Source organism: Vanessa atalanta, chromosome 7 (genome assembly GCF_905147765.1).
Source record: "Vanessa atalanta chromosome 7, ilVanAtal1.2, whole genome shotgun sequence".
In the NCBI taxonomy this organism is placed as follows: Eukaryota; Metazoa; Arthropoda; class Insecta; order Lepidoptera; family Nymphalidae; genus Vanessa; species Vanessa atalanta.
This window is the reverse complement of record NC_061877.1, coordinates 541,774-559,328: the sequence shown is the minus strand read 5'-3', so window position 1 is coordinate 559,328 and position 17,555 is coordinate 541,774. Positions and strand designations below refer to the sequence as shown.

General features: G+C 32.3%; 1 long non-coding RNA gene across 1 annotated transcript; it reads left to right on the top strand.

The window, feature by feature from the left end:
* Positions 1–342: 342 nt before the first annotated feature.
* LOC125065246 lies at positions 343–15,972 on the top strand. The gene is made up of 2 exons (XR_007119608.1): positions 343–628; positions 15,556–15,972. It is a non-coding gene; the product is annotated as an uncharacterized LOC125065246 (long non-coding RNA).
* The last annotated feature ends 1,583 nt before the right edge of the window (positions 15,973–17,555 follow it).

The following is a 17,555-nucleotide window of genomic DNA, read 5'->3' as shown; positions in this document are numbered from 1 at the left end:
GAAATTGTTATAATTTCTTATTTTGCCAATGTTTATACCAATAGTGACCAATAAAAAACATGTGGTCCATCATTAGAGTACACTATTTATATTACCGAGTTTTATTAACAATAAATCCATTACATTATAATGCTAAACCTACTTTCCGCTCCAATATTATACAAATCCATTAATATATTAACCTTAGCTACATGTAATAAACAAAGGAATATAATATAAAACTATATCTTTTAGTTTAAAATAAGAATAATTCGCAGACTAGTTTATACTTGACCTTATAGTTTCGCAAGCGATATCGAGCCTTCCCCCAACCGACCACGCCACCACACTCGCTCAAACAACGTCACACGGCACGCACGAAGCGTTACCAGTAAACATGTTTCCAAATCCGTTCGACAGAAAACATTCAACAATAAGACAAGTGTTCGACAGATTTTTAGACGGGAACAGGAGTGTGCATAAAAATGCATTGTCAAGAAAAGATAGCAAGTGTAGCAACAATTCGTCTTGTTCGAATTCGTCAAATTCGAGTCGTAAAATTTTCGGTGGATTTTCGATTCGCTTCAAGTGAATCCGTTTTTGTTCGTCGTAAACCTGGTCCGAAATGTATTTCGCAACTAAACTTTTGGTAAGTCTTATTATAATATTTTTATTATATATAATTCTAGTGTATATTAATAGTCTATTTCAATGTGTTTTTTATCTTCGAATAATAATAATAATATCACTACAATTAGGTATTAATGATCGTTTTTATAGCGTTTTCAAGTATGATTATTTTGAACATATATTTAGTATAGACTTAAGTGTAACTATTCTATAAGGGCGAACAATAAACTTAAAGTAAAAAAAGCGCCTAATCGAAAAGTAATATGCAACATTTACTAAATAAAATTATAACATTTAATAAATAAAGTACAAATATTAGTATTATAGTATAAAGCGGTTCTTTAGCTATACAATGTTTTGTCTTGCTCTTACAAATATTAAATTACTGATGGTAGAAAGAGTAAGTAATTTATGCGCTATACAACGTTTATTACTAAGACCGATAATGTTTTTAAGTTATAAAGTATATACGAATCAAAAGGGCGTATACGATTTTCAACTCTATAAACTCGTACTGAACGTCGTATGTTAACTTTGTCTGTGATTGTTATTTCGTGATTATGGTGTAAATAAATAGTCATTATTGTTAGTATGTATATTCGTGTCCTGTCAACTCCGCTCGCCTAAACGAGGAGTATCTAAAGCCTATTCCAACCACAATAGGACAAAAGCCAAATAAACAACGCTTGATTTCAAAATGGCGCGATATCATTGGTCGAGAGCTGCAACAATCTGTGATAGTGATTATGAATTTGCGAAAAAAATAGGTTTTGAACGTCGACTTGAATTAGTAGTATATGGATAATTGTAATGTTATTCCTATGAAAATGATATTTCTATGAAATTATCAAAAATCGGTATGATCAATGTCACCGTGTGGTCACTGTTGTGCGAGCATATGGGCCACCTGATGGTAAGTGGTCACCACCGCCCATAGACAAAGCCGCTGTAAGAAATATTAACCATTCCTTACATCACCTATGCGCCACCAACCTTGGGAACTAAGATGTTATGTCCCTTGTGCCTGTGATTACACTGGCTCACTCACCCTTCTAACCGGAACACAACAATACAGTGTACTGTTATTTGGCGGTAGAATATCTGATGAGTGGGTGGTACCTACCCAGACGGGCTTGCACAAAGCCCTACCACCAAGTAAATTATAATAAAACTCATCCATTAATTCGCACGAACTAATTTTTTTACTAAATCTCCAAAATTTTAAATGTAAAACATTTGTATCCATAAGGTTGTAAAAATATTAGTATATGTATTTGACAACACTTTGTGAATGAATTGAGCCGAGATAGCCCAGTGGTTAGAACGCGTGGATCTTAACCGATGATTACGGATTCAAACCCAGGCAAGCACCACTGAATTTTCATGTGCTTAATTTGTGTTCATCATCTCGTACTCGGCGGTAAAGGAAAACATCGTGAGGAAACCTGCATGTGTCTTATTTCAACGTAATTCTGCTACATGTGAATTCCACCAACCTGCATTGGAGCAGCGTGGTGGAATATGCTCCAAAACCTACCTCTCAAAGGGAGAGCAGCAGTGGGAAATTTACAGGTTGTTAATGTACATATGTAATGTTGTCAATGAATCGTTCTTTGTAAATTAAATGAACTCCCGACTATTTCTTCATGATATTGATAATTGTTATTTGTAAACAGTTACAAATACTAGAACATTCGCTAAGTTTCGTTCACCCGTTCTCCTAGGCCCGGATATTTCTTTTTCCGCACTGGTTGTAGTTTTTACTTTATATACCAGTAACTAACTGTGATGCTGTCTTATTGAATAAATTTGTTTTTGATTTTATCAACTATACATTTCCATTGACATCAAGTTTATAATAATTTGCTGAATCATATTAGTCGTCGTATATGTTTAGCTTAATTTAAATCCCATCAAAAACATAAATGTAAAAATGAGAGCCAAGTTAAATATTATGATATATACCTTGGTTGTTGACTTCAACGACAAAAGAAGTGAGATCTAAATTTGTGCCAAGTTAAATAGTCCTTTCTGAAATTTATTTATAACTACATAAATATCATTTCTTCTTATAACTTGGGATAATATATTGTTGCCTAAGGTCTGACTTGGCTAGTTCCCATATACGAATTATATTATAGCCTTCGTAAGTTCTAAGCCTTTACAAATGAATTATAAACACAAATTAAGCATGCAAATATTCAATAGTACTTGTCTAGATATGAACTCGCAATATCTGGTTAAGATTCATGTTTTCTAGTGACTGGACCATCGCAGCTCTTAATGTACGTTAATACTAACTAAGCAATACTGAGCTGTCCTCCATTCTATTAGATGTTCTGAATTATAATTTGTTATTCTAAACACAAACTACAAGTTGTGTTTATAAGCATATAAGAACTAGCCAAGTCAGACCTTAGGCAACAATATATTATCCCAAGTTATAAGAAGAAATGATATTTATGTAGTTATAAATAAATTTCAGAAAGGACTATTTAACTTGGCACAAATTTAGATCTCACTTCTTTTGTCGTTGAAGTCAACAACCAAGGTATATATCATAATATTTAACTTGGCTCTCATTTTTACATTTATGTTTTTGATGGGATATCACTACTTTTTGTATATAAATTATTAGTAGGTACTTATTAATAACAAAATTAATACCAAATGGTTTTTGTTAAGCTATTCTATTTTCCTACGTTTACGGGGTAAAATTGTCTTTTTTTTTATACGTTCTTATTTTTCTTGTAGGTACCTCTGAAATGTTCGAGTGAATTGCCCATTCAGTGTCCGGATTTTTTTTACGCGTTTTCTGTTTATACTTAATTTGGCCAAGTAGGGGTGGTAATACGTGCGCAGACGGTTGTACTCTACAATAGAGTTCTCTTGTGTTTTAATTTGACTTGGACCTAAATTGATAAGATGTACTCCATCTAAGGTTTTAACTCTGGAGAGGCCAACGTAAGCCTGCTCTTTACTTAATATAGAGGAGCCTATGTCGAAAAGAGCACCGTCAAGGCGAAGGCCTTGTGATTTGTGTATAGTAGTAGAATATGCTAAGCAAATAGAGAATTGTTTCTTTTGAACATATCTGTACATTACTTAATATCTGTAACTTGGTTTGGCTTCTAGTTCGCAAATTAAATTATGTTTAAATTGAATTGTTATTTTACGTGCACTATTGCTGTTGTCGACGTCCTCAATGTACTTTCTCTATTTTTCCATTGGACCCATTCACCAGTCCTTTGCTGACATCAGCATGCTCGCTCGATACTGTTCTTCCAAGCAATAAGGATCCCCGTTTGTAGCGCTAGAGTACAAACTTAAGTCATTCCTGTTACGATATACATACTCTACTACAGTCTCACGAAACCTATTTTATTGTTGTATACTAGTATACTCAAACAAAATATATGCAGTCGAATAGACTAGGCAGCTTCCATCGGAAGGCATTGAAATAATTCTTATGAGCGTGGTTGCCACTCGCTCAGACATGTCCGCGTTAAGGTTTAATCGCAACGCTCCTTTCCCGCTGCTCTGGCGTCGCATCGCGCGCCGTGTACCGAAATGCCTATTATTATTATTTTTTTAAGTATAATGATTTTGCACCATTGATGTGCGCTAAATGCCAGTTAATAACGTAATAAATACGAAAGTCGGCTATACTCATAAGTACTAAAACGGAAATATTTGGATTTAAAAAACTTAAGGGTGGTATTCAACTTGTTATATATTCACGTGAAGACCTTAAAATCCACATTAAGACGGGCTGTCATAAGTTTTGATTGCTGGTTCTTACATCATTTTTTTTATTACAGTTATTATAGGATTATAGGAACTAAGTATATATTAAGTGTTCCTAAGAGACCCAATAAATGAAAAATTATAATAAAATGATAAAAAATTACCAGTTTCAGATTTTTTCCTTTATATTGGCCTAATTATCTACCTGCATGCCAAATTTGAACTTTCTAGGTCACCTGGAAGTAGGATATAGTTTTGATCTATAGGTCAGTCAGTGATAAAAATGACGATTTTTAGACGTTAATATCTAAATAACCATTTGAGATGCGTTTATGAAATTTGGAACACATATGTATCTCGCGAGTCTCAATATATGAGCAAATTTGACACATTTATGTCAAATAGTTTTTGAGTTATGAGGAGGTCAAAAGTGGCTCCAAATGGTTCGTGTAATATTACACACGGTGCTGCACGCCAGTTCTGCTATACTAGAACTTGGCTGACACGCTACCGCGTGTCTAGATTTAATGCAAATGATAAAATAATCATATAAACTGTACTAAAAAAGTTGTTTTTTTTTTTAATGTCTATGTAACAAAGCTACTGTACCGATATACATAAAATCAGAAGAAGATGCAGAGTGCTCGGAGTTTCTAACCTAGCCAACTGCGTAAAATATAACATTATATTCTGTCCCGTTGATAATAATAATCATTAATGAGCCGCTAAATTTTATCGACCACACGGAGCCTTACTCAAAATAATTTAAAAACTTAGTGGTCCTTGCCCGTATTACCATTTTTTTTTATACAACCAACAACTAAAATTAACAGCCATAAAGAGCATCATGTTGGGTTTTGAAAACCAACTTGGTAGCTGAATGGTATACCTATTTGGAATCATAGTTACAAATATTGATTGATTGAATTTTGGTTTGTTTTTTGTAGACTAAACAAAAATGTATTTTTTTATATAAAATATATTTTTATTTATTTGTGTTATTACTTTGTATCTAAAACAACCTTTTTGATATTTACTTTAGAAGCTTAATCCGAGGTTTAATTCCTTGACTGGGTAAATCACAACAAGCCTTTAATACATTTCTATCAGGAATTTATTTTTGAATCTATTTCGAACATTTTTTTCGCTTATGTATATTCTATTTACGTTGAAGTGACTTTTCGTGTTCAGATTAAGTTTGATATATTGACATGACTGTTCAATGGCTTGTATTAAATAGCTCCGACGGATTACAATTATTCAAGAATATAGTATTTTAGCTGTAGCTCATAGTAGTTAAGAATTAATTATTAAGAACAATAATTTTATTAATAGAACATTTGTTAATTTCCTATAAATAAAACAAAAAATAATAGAAGACACGATCTAAGAATTATATATCCTCGTCTGCTATTTGAAGATGACAAAGATTATATGTTAGTTTAAACAACAGTACTCAGTATTGTTCTGTTCCGATTTGAAGGGTGAGTCAGTGTAACTACACGCACAAGGGCCATAATAACTTCGTTCCCAAGGTTGGTGGCGTATTGGCAATGTCGTTACATTAATATTTCTTAAAGCGCCATTGTCTACGGGCGGTGGTGCCCACTTACCATCAGGTGGCCTATATGCCAACTTATAAAATAAAAAAAAACTGTGAGTATCTATTTTTGAACGAACTCCCCGATTTTTTTTTATGAAAATCGAACATCAGTAGAGAGAAATACAAAAAATCCACTCGCTGTGTTGTCTACTTTCCCATTCATAGTATTATGAAGTTGCCTGACAAAAATAGATCCACAGACGTTAATAATATACCCAAAAGCCTGTCACAACAGTTACTTCGATATAAACGATATAATCGCCTTTTATTCCTGGAATGAAAATGTCGTGTCCCCATGAACTAGATTGCTCCAGCAATTACTCGCCCAACCTTTAAAAGTTATGACGCTCAAATTATTGATTCCCCGGGGAAATTGTGTTATATACAATTAAATATACGTTAATATATATTTATACTATACTATTTACAAGCTGCTCTACTTTAAACGTTACTGCTCCGGCCTCTTATGTCGAAACGGGATGTTGTACAAAATAAAACTTTTCTCAATATACGAGCAGACTTACGCAAAAAGAACTATTTCAAAACGGACTAATATTGATCCTAAGACCAGCTCGTTCAAACAAACTCTAATATCTAATTAAAATCTTTAAATCAATAATAATAATAATAATAACAATTGTTTTGTTTTTGTTTTTGGGAATAAATTCGTTAAATCTAAATGTATACATACATTCGTCCGTATATTTTTGCCTAAACGGAATATTTCATAGACATAAATTAGTTAAAGTAGTTCATAAATTTGGCAACAATTTTTCAAGTAGAACTCGGCAAGTTTCAACTTATTTTGTAATACGGCATTTTATATGACATGGCATAGTAATAATATATATGTTAAAACTTCCATGCCGACTTGTATATTATACTAGTGTCCAATAAGTTGTTCAAATGCGACCATTATCGTTGCGGAAAAACTCAATTACAGTTTTTTTTTTTTTAATGACAACATCTAAAGTCGCCTCTATAACTGCCAATTACTGGGGACCTCTTATAGGTTTAACCACTTTTGTACTGAACTATTGTCGTTTTATATGATATATGCCAAGTTTCGCTTGTTGAATTTTATCTTAATAAAATACAAATCAAAATTGATTTTAATAAACCTTCTCGAGTAAAGAATATGTTAATATGTTGTAATGGCAACAGGACAAACGTTACATACAACATTTCGCCAGATTAATATTTTGCTGCGCAATTTGTAGGTCAATGTAAAGGTACGAGTTTATAACCTTCGTTAATTCATTACTTATAGCATCTGCTGCTGGTTATATTTAAAAAGGTCAGTGCACTCACATTTAAAGACACGAGACTTGTTATCAAGAGTGACCTCTGCCATTGTCTTACTTTCGTGAAAAAACCAACTTATCTCGACTTGACCCCTGTCATGGCTGTATGGTGCAATACTTTTGCCTTTTTCCGAGAGAGAAAAAAAAAACATATTTAAAAGAAGGATTCAAAATATTGACAGAATAATTCTCAGAAACAAAAGCGGCTCGCAACATATTTAAACTTTTTCCATTAAATATCGCAAATATTTGTTAAAAATTTTTGTTCAATCATACTGTGTATTATATGTGTTTAGTACAAGTAGCGTGTTGTTAGCTCTTAATGTCAGCCTAGTTCGAAAGGAAATTGTTAGTTCCGCTGCTTTCTTGGCGAACGCTGTTATAACAGTAATAGATACATGAAAAATTGTGATGTCAGTTTTGTAAGTCTTTTTAAGGTTCATGGAAAAGGAATAAAGTTATAATTATTTTTTTATAAAAATGGAACAATACATATATTAGTGGAGTTCAATAATTAATACGTGTGTAACTGGCAGTTAAATTCCTTAACCGTAACTGAAACCAATAAAAAAAATATTTATAAAAAAATTGTTTTTCATAGTATTACTACTACTACTTGAAGAGAGTAGCTGATTGTATTTACCACATAAAAGCCTACAAATAACACCAAATAAATATCTTGTAATTTTTTTTTACAATTTCTAAATATCCAGTATCATTATCCGAAACTATCCGGAACAATCGGATAATCCGAAATAATTTCTTATCCGTAAACGTATCTGAAACTGGTAAAATATTTTTCATATAACCACAACCATATCCAACTATGAAATGACATATCCATAACATCCCTAGTAATGTGTATGACAATGAACTTTTCCTGAACGACTGGATAGATTTTTATGAAATTTGTATAATTGGTACTGCTATAAATATAATTCTTATTCAATCCGTACAAAGTCGGAACGGGCAGTTAAATTAAAAATATCATTTACATTTTACTAACAGTATTTAAAACGGGATATTTACCATGTTTTTTATTTTTATTTGGTGGAGATATTACGCGATGTTTCGAAAAGTATATAATAAAAAATGCATGAGGCGAATGGGAGATGTATTATCACTAAGTACGAGTAAGGAAATTACTTTGCATGACGCCGATTGTAACATAATATTATATGGGAAAAAATTTATAAAATAATTTAAAAAAAAATATATCCGTGTGAAATCGTGTCTGGCAAAATATAACAATAGTAAATGCCGCTAGTATTCTTGCAATCAATGAACGCGGTCATGATTTATATAGAAACTCTTTTAATGCTTATTTGTATATTTAAGGAAATAATGTTAATGCGACTTATGTAAATAATAATAATATTTGTAAAATTATTTTATAATCAGCTGGCGTCGTTGGACTTGTAGTTTATAAGGCTGTACTTAGACGCTATCGTCCTGAATTCAAATGCTGAGTCAGAATAGTAAAATCAAGGAGGGTTTTCTATTATTATGAAATTTTCAGTATGTCATTGTTTGAAATTTGCAGTATTGTTGTCCACGGCCTCGGAAAAGGTCAGCTCTCTTTGTCTCTTTGTCATTTCAGATTGCCGTCCTGTTTACGATTTATGAGAGGCGGTTAATAAAGAGGTCACCTTTTAGCGGACAACAAATTTAAAGGATAGCAGTAATAGTATAATGTATTTTTCTTAATTTAATAATACAAAAAAAATATCATGAATTCTTTGCCTGTAAAAGAAAACTAAACGGCTAAGCCTTACTTGTTGTATTTACTTTGAAGATATATATATATTCAATAAAAATTTATTAATTTTATCTGATTGTGAAATTATTTGATTAAAATGTAGTTTTTTTTTTATTAAATATATTTCGCCCATTATAGGCAAGAAGATATATTGACATTGTATTAATTTTTATAGCAATATTATTATATATTGAAAGAAACCTAATTATTTAAACTATATGTTAAAATAGTATCATTTAACAATAATAATTACGTTCAATTAAATTACAATAAAATTAACTCTTTTTATATTATAAGGAAAAAAATTAAAATTAATTCATACTAAAACATTGATAGCAAAATATATTATTGAATTGATTTTTAAAACAAAAAAGGTTTGGATGTCAATCTGGCCGTAACAACATACATGGAGCTCTTAATCCAAGTCTTAATCCTGGTTGAAAACAATAACAAAATATTTTTCATCTTTAAATGGATTCATAATCCATGTTACAAAAATTGCATTTTTTTGACGCTCGGTCTTAAAACATATTTAATATTTTATTCAACTTCAAAGAAGAAGGTTATCGATTTAACCTAATTTTTTTTTGTACATCTAGTTTATCAATTTAGCCTATATTTTTATAAGAAGACGTATCGCAAAATTAACGACGATTGTGGTATTTTATTGAATAAGTACCATTTATAAAGACGGTCCCATTTAAATTAAATGGACGTAATCCATTGACATACAGGAGTGTAAATGGATTGTTTCCGTGTGGAGCGAGAGTCACGACGGTATGTGTGTGTGTGAGTCTATTAGTTTATAATTTCACCAATTGTAAACTAAATTGAATCCTTCTTTGTTGAATAAGAAGATTTGAAGAAAATTCTAATTAGGTCAACATAGCCAAAATTCCATTCTTATTAGAGAAATCAGGGAGTTAGTGATTTGATATATTCTTAATAAAATATAATAGGTATTAAAAATGCATAAGATTAAATAAAAACACGATACGGAAACCAATTGACTTGAATAGTATAAACAATTAAAGTCGTTTTACGGCACAGCGTAAATAATTTATTCTCTAAATACAAAGAGTCAAGGAGATAGTTAAATATTTGCGGTCATCTCCAACGGAATATAAACTTTAAATTGTGTTCATATAACCTATATTTTTAATTTAATTACCGTTTGTCACAGCATTTTCTTATGTAAGGCAGATTTATAATTATACTCTAATAGTTTCTATTATTTATGAGTAATTTATTTTTTCCTTGCAACAGCTTGTAATCAATAACGTCTAAATATTTAAATAAATGAAAATAGCTGTAAAGCTAAAAAGCGCTTTAAAGAGCAATAATTAGTAAGATTATAACATAATTACTGATGACCTTAACACGTCAATTACATCCTGTTCACAATTGCGTGACAAAAAATACTTATGTAACTATAATACAGATTAATTATTAAATTATTATTATTAATAATTATTAATATCCTTCGTTCGATCGATGAGATCTATTAATATGTTTTTTTTATAAATAAGTGAGATTAATTGCATTTGCCTCATACCTAAGTGATATATGAGCCGAGATGGCCCAGTGGTTAGAACGCGTGCATCTTAACCGATGATTTCGGGTGCAAAATCAGGCAGGAACCACTGAATTTTCATGTGCTTAATTTGTGTTTATAATTCATCTCGTGCTCGGCGGTGAAGGAAAACATCGTCAGGAAACCTGCATGTGTCTAATTTCAACGAAATTCTGCCACATGTGTATTTCACCAACCCGCATTGGAGCAGCGTGGTGGAATATGCTCCAAACCTTCTCCTCAAAGGGAGAGGAGGCCTTTAGCCCATCAGTGGGAAAAATTTACAGGTTGCTAATGCATACCTAAGTTTACAATCATTAAAATTAACAAGTTTTTTTAAAAATTAACTTCAACTGTTGAGTTCAAGAAACCTGAAAAAAAAGTTGGATGAATCAACGGAATTACGATAGCGCGTCGATAGCTTATAATCGTGTAAGTGATTGCCGCACAAAGAAGAATAAATCATTATATATGTATATATAGATAAATAATATAAAAACAAGTCACTGACACAAAGTCCTGATTCAATCTGACGACCTCCGTGAATAGTGTGTACACCGGTTTTCATGGATACGCCACTCCGAGGTCCCGGGTTCGATTCACGACCGAGTCCATGTAGAAAAAGATCATTAGTTTTCTATGTTGTCTTGGGTCTGGGTGTTTGTGGTACTGTCGTTACTTCTGATATTCCATAACACAAGTGCTTTAGCTACTTACATTGGGATCAGAGTAATGTATGTGATGTTTTCCAATATTTATTTACAGGTTCAGGACTTTTCTTGTAATATTAGTTCAAAACAAAAGACTCGTCACGAATCAGACTGGTGGTTGGGTTTCGTGCTGGTCCGTCTGTGGTGACAGGTTCCCCCCACTCACTAATTATATTAGTTATTGTACCGCCAAACAGCAATTATAGATTGATGAACTTAAGTTTTAATCGCGATTGAAACAAATTTGTGACAGTCACAAACCAAAGAAAAAATATTCCATATTAAAATAGGCTCATATGACTATTTCTCAATAGTTATTGTACCTAGTTTAATTTTATGTATATCTAGTTTGGAATGTAGATTAAAACAAGAGGAATACGTAATACATTTTCTACTACACTTTCACAAACATATTTTATGAATTACAAACATAAAAAGGTCATTCGAACCTTCGTGAATTAATAAAACGTAACTGAATTCTAACAAGGACTGTTGACTAACTTCCTTTCGTGGCTCAACTGTTGTTTTTCGCTAGAATTTTCTAGAACCCAATTTAATAATTTACGTTTAGGCCTTTTACTTGATCATTTTTAATTCGTTTCAATATATTTTTGATGCGATCTTATCTGTTATAATGATACTCGTTTAAGGAGACAGTTAAATATAAACTTTTAAAGAAAAAACTTGCATTTCTAATTTACGTGGGTTATATTTGTGTATGTTAGGTGACCACCTGATCATATGTCAACTCCACTCATAGCCTTTGATCTAAAATAAATAGACACCGCTTTTGCCTTTTCAATGCTCCAAATGCGAGATATCACGTCCCTTATTTATTTGATTAGACTTAAACAACGAATGACTGACGAGCACGAGATGGTTTACAAGCACAAATTAAATACATAAAAATTCAGTAGTACTTCTTCAGATTTGAACCCGTTTTCTTAGGTCTGAAGTCACGTGTTTCATTTAAAGTTTAACACTGTTAAGCTGTGTAATGAAATCTTTATAAATAAAAAAAAATGCACAACGATCTTTATATAAATAGTTTAGTATCTTGTCTGCTATGACCAACCAATTTTCTGGTTTATTTTTGCTAGCATTTGAAAAGAAGTACTACTACTTCAACTATATAGTAATTTAGTTCATTGTTAGCGTTTAGAGCATTTGATAGACGTCGTTAAAATCGATTTTCGACGAACGCTAGTTTTAATAAAATAACGCTAAGCGTTTCATAGTTGTTAAAAAAATAATTAATATATCGTCTATATATAAAGACGTTAGGGCAATGAACTCGAGTCTTGCTTGGTTGCACCGATAACTGGTCTGAAACGCATGCAATAGGCCGACTGTCGAAACTATACTTTCTCGTGTTTTATATGCTCCGGAAGATCTGCCCTTGGTAACTTAATACGTAACACCACACCTGACTACTAAATAGTACGAAATATTTTCATCGTTACTACATTTCTTCTTATACAATTATGATTACGAAAATGAGTTGCTTATATATATAACCGTTTTGATTCCTACCACAGATAACATGAGAATTTTATTCGTAAATGTTTTTCTATTTTTAAAAGTTTGAATTACGAATTTTCGAACGTGTTATTTTATAAATTAACATTTAGAATGTCATTCGAACATGAAATAAACTTAAATATAATCATTAAATGTTATATGTACCTTATCGGGTAGCGTGCGTTAATTGACGACGTAAATTTCACGTTCCAAAAATCGTATAGCATCGGAATAATTATTAAATTATTATTAGATTTTAGATACACACACTGATGCCTTTTTTAATCTGTTAAACTGTTCTTGTATAAGTATTTCTTCCTCGATTTTCAACTTTGAACTTCAATGTTACGTCTATGAACCAATCGCTTAATAAAAGCCGTTATCTGAATATAAATCACAAAATTTTGCAGCTCAAACCGCACGATTACAACATGGCTTGCGATCGTATTTACCGCTTGTCTGAATGAGCTCTTATAGCATGCAATTGCAATTATTGATAATAAATATTTTATCTCATGTGTGCGGAAGTGCTACCCTTGGATACGAGGAGCTGATAGAGCCAGATTGATTAAAGTTTATTAAGTTCGTCAGGACGCAGCCAATTACTGTAATATAATTATTATACGCACAAATCATTAGCATTCATTATTCATTTTGCAATATCGAAGATACAGATGAAACTTTAAACTACGGAAATTTTATGCATTTAATTAAATTCAAGGCTTAAAGAGAGCGAAATCCGAAAAGCAATGTTGTTCGGTGAGAATTGCATTTGTCATTCGATTTTCGACCCAATCGTGTAAAATTAATAATAGACGAACGATATTCGTCCTACTGACCGATTTGTATAGTCCGACCGACGCCACAGAACGTATTATAGTGTACAAGTATTCCCTCGCTCTACTAAGGAGTCGTCCATTCATTACGTGATGTTTATTAAACACTTTTTATACCTCACCGCGCCCCCTTCTCCCTTGTATTATTTCGATTTTTTCCGAACCACATCTTCCTCGCGTGATTACTGGACTAAAAAGAGATCAGACGAGCATTAGAGATGTATCCAGGACATGCGAGTGTAAACATTGCCGACTATAACTATTACGAAATTCTCAACGAAAGAAACCCGATAACTTTTTGTTGGTAACCCTGGGTTTTAATTCAGGACTTTGAATCTGTGACCTTACACTCTAGCCACTAGAAACACAAGGCAGGCAATGTTAACATTCATTATTGCAGTCAATGTCGCATGTCTAACGATTGTGTCCATGTGGAGTAAATTTTGTTCTTACAGCTCCGCTGCACTATGAATGCTCAAATAAAACCACAATTAAACAAGCAGTGACAATGTTAAAGTAAACTCTAAATCAATATCAATAACGCTTCAGATTGTTCGAAAAAATACACCTTCCGTCTTACGTGTTTGAGATTAAATTACGTAGTATACAAATTATTTATCAATGAGTTAGAATTAATGAACCTTGCCTTACAAGCAAAAATTTTGAGAGGTCAACGGAGGGCACTAATCCAAATAGATACACTGGTTATAAACAAAGTAATTATATTCGAGGTTTACTAAACGCAAGCATGTATATCTCCTAGAAAATGTAATTTGTTGTGTGTATTAAATAATCGTTCTGCGTTGTGATCTCTTTCGGATTGCTTCCGGCCAAGCTTTTTACAGCGCCTTTGTCTATGGGCGGTGGTGACCACTTACCATCAGGTGGCCCATGTGCTCGTCCGCCAACCAATGACATAAAAAAAAAAAAAATCTTGCAATTTCTCAGCTGAACACAAGACACTGTTATGCAAGAATTTCTTAGGTGGTTGAGCCTCGTGCAAGCCCGTGTTGGTAGCTACCACCCACTCATCAGATATTCTACCGCCAAACAGCAATACTTAGTATTGTTATGTTCCGTTTCGAAGGGGGAATGAGCCAGTATAACAACGAGTACACTTTAACAACTTCATAGCTGAGGTTGATGGACTGACGAAAGAAATCGTTAAAAAATATTATGCATAGTGACACTTTGTCCACGTATCTATTGTATAAAATAGGGCAAGTATCTGCGAAATCACAATGACAATATTCCCCGATTCTGAGAACCCGACGGGACGGTTATATACGCCAGGAGAGCGGTGAGCTGGGCCCGCGCCTTTTCTTACCTCTCATGAGATGAAAGTGCAACAAACATACACTGCCTGGCTCTACTCAGTCTGTCAAAACTTCAATATTTTTTAGTGACCATATTAATACACTATATTAACCCAGTGCTTCAGGGTCTATGGCTTGATTTTCTAGCCAGTAGACTAACCAGGTAGTCGATGTACCCACTACACATCACTGCGTACTATAGAATTAAATAACCATGTTACTAAAACTTAGGTTTCGCTTCCGCTACGGTACCACTTGATCATCAGCTACCCACCAACTGGTGGCACATTTTTTCTAAACTTAGAATAAGTAATAATTATTCCTCTTCTTCTAAGCGATGAATAATTTAATTCGTTATAGTAATTCGATCAAGAATTGAAAAACTATTATTTAATGACATTTTTTGCCCATACGATCGAGGTTGCCCTTCAATGGAGACATGCTAGCATTCGCCACCATAACTGGCTTTCATGATTCGTACAGCATTTTTTTTAATCTTATATATCTGATGTTATGTCCTCAGAGCCAATAGTTCAAATAAAAATACAGCTTATTTTAATTATGCTCTTATTTTCAGGTACGTGAAATAATAAACCAGGCACAGGTGATGTCAAAGAAAAGAAATAACGGAGAATCGACCGTTATGAAAATCGGCGTCTTAAGATACTCACCGTCAAATAACGGTAAGGGGGACGGTATTTAAAACCTCCTTGGTTAGGTAAGGCATTATGAAATTGACTTCGACCATGTTGGTACCAAACCGTTATAACCGACGTTTTCTTTAAAGTGATTACCAAAAATGTTTGATTAATTGTAATCTCAATATGAACGTTTTATTAAATATCTGTGGAAATTGATAAATAAGTAAATAAAGCAAGGAAAATTGTGTATCGAATCAGTCTGTCAGTCAGTCACTATTTATAAGTAAAGGACAAAACTCGATATGACAAACAAATAACAATGTAAAGTGTTAATAAAGGTTAATTGAAAATGATATGGTTTATTATTGAACTATTTTTATACAATAAAGACATGTTAAATTTACTTATAATACGTATATTACTCATAAGTAAGCAATTTAGAGTATTAGTTTATTAAGCTGTATTCACACTGTCTTAGTTCATTGACAATCATTTTATAAATTTGGAATCGTGATCCGAGAGTAATTTCTACTCAAATAGCCAATGTGGATGTGCCATAGACAATAATTATATTTTTGTTTCATTTTCAATCAATCTTGCTGTATGTCCGTGGATACAAATTCAACTGTCAGAAATAGTTCTTCCATCTTTATAAACGTAATTCTTCTGTAGGGTTCGTGTATCTGTACGTATTGTGTTATTCAGTGGGAAGCAAATGAAGTTCTCATTTTGCCCGGACGAAGTCGGGATGAGACGCTAGTTTTTATATAATCTGATTCTTTTGTATATGATGTAATGTTATTTTTAAAATGCCATTCAAAGCTTTAAATAGATTTAAATATGTTTATTATTTTTCCAACATAATAAAGTGGTTTTTTTTTTATCATCAACTTTGTTTTATTTTACATTGAATATATTTTAGCATGTTCTACCATTATAAATTTTACAACTTCTTATGACATGAGAAACTAATTATAAAAGTCATTAAAATTAATTATTAACTTTTTTTTTATTGCTCTTTATAATTATAACATATTATAAATATAATAAATTATGTTATTATATATGATTGAACCCTAAGAATAGACATAGGTTTCACCTTTAATACCTAAAACATACGCCTTAAAAGGCTGAAGTCGCGGGCGAAAGCTAAAATATATTTGAAACTGTCGGTGGCCCACTGCTGGACTATATAGCCTCCTCTTCCTTCTGAGGAAAAGGTTTTTGGAGCTTATTTGCACCACTCGTCGGATCGTTCTTGCTAGAACTAAAATAAAATATATCAGATTTTAATGCCCAGCGAACACAGGTGACTTCTTATGTATTCAATTTTAATTTAATCTTGAAATTTGTTGTGAGTTATTTTTTTTATTGTTGATTAGAATAACATTTTTACACTTGGCATTTGAACGAATATCTTTAGATATTTATCAATGTATGCGAATTATTCTTACAAACAAACCTACCATTTTAAATGTTATCTGTCATGTCAACAATTTTTAACACAAATTAGAATAGAAGGTACTTGCAAAGGTTTCGACCCAAATATCATGTGCATCAACAAAGTTGCTGTTGCTGTATGCTATAGGAAAACATCGTCAAGAGATCCGGTTTGGATGGTGTTGGAATAAGGAGATTTATCTAGCTGTGATTAATGTATATCAACTATCAGGTATAATACTATAAATAAATTCTTATGAGTGATGTTGTTAAACATCCTACAAACTTACTTAAGATTTGAGCTGTGGAATACAAAACGTTTTTACAAATCCAGTTCATAGTTCAAGATATCTCTTTAGATTTATTGTATTAATATTATTGTAAAGTATATTTAGAATGAAATCAAAGCTGTGTAGATATTAACCAAAGGTACTTGCGAATCTGCACTGGACACGATATCATATGTAATTATGTCATAATTTATACAAAATATTAG